The sequence below is a fragment of the Mizuhopecten yessoensis genome, unplaced genomic scaffold, assembly GCF_002113885.1.
Source record: "Mizuhopecten yessoensis strain PY_sf001 unplaced genomic scaffold, ASM211388v2 scaffold6103, whole genome shotgun sequence".
Lineage (NCBI taxonomy): Eukaryota > Metazoa > Mollusca > Bivalvia > Pectinida > Pectinidae > Mizuhopecten > Mizuhopecten yessoensis.
The window spans coordinates 4,557-5,306 of record NW_018406381.1 but is presented as its reverse complement, the minus strand read 5'-3'; positions in this window follow the sequence as shown (position 1 = coordinate 5,306).

The window sequence follows — 750 nt, the reverse complement described above, 5'->3', positions numbered from 1 at the left end:
GCTAAAAAGTTTCAGGATAAACCTTAACATACAGCACTGAGATGCTGTTAACGACATAACATGTCACTTTATAACCAGTATTGAGATACCGGTAGCGACATGTCGCTTTATAACCAGTATTGAGGTACCGATAGCGACATGTCGCTTCATTACCAGTATCGAGATACCGGTAGCGACATGTCGCTTCATAACCAGTATCGAGATACCGGTAGCGACATGTCGCTTCATTACCAGTATCGAGATACCGGTAGCGACATGTCGCTTCATAACCAGTATTGAGATACCGGTAGCAACATGTCGCTTCATAACCAGCAGTAAGAGGGGGGGATATTGTTATTTTGCTTATTTTCGGACTTCATACCTGTAATTCTGTACATATTTCTCTGTTAATAGCATGTGTAGATAATATTCTCACTTAATCATAGCATACATACAGTGTAATTTGATAAGACAACAGGAAATCGCCTGTATTTAGCCTCCAGCCACTTGGTGTGCACATTTCAACAATAAATTGTTAATAAATCAAAATATCAATTGGGAGTTTGGATATTTGCTGCATGATTCAACTCTTCGATCATTACTATACAATTCTGACCAATTTCAGAACGATCGGTGCAGCACTTATCATCTTACAGACCACAGGAAATTGCCTGTATTTACCAATCTCCTCTAGACCACGTGGTCAGCACATGGCATCAATAAATCGTTAATAAGTCAAAATATCAATTCGGAGTTGGGGTATTCGCTGCG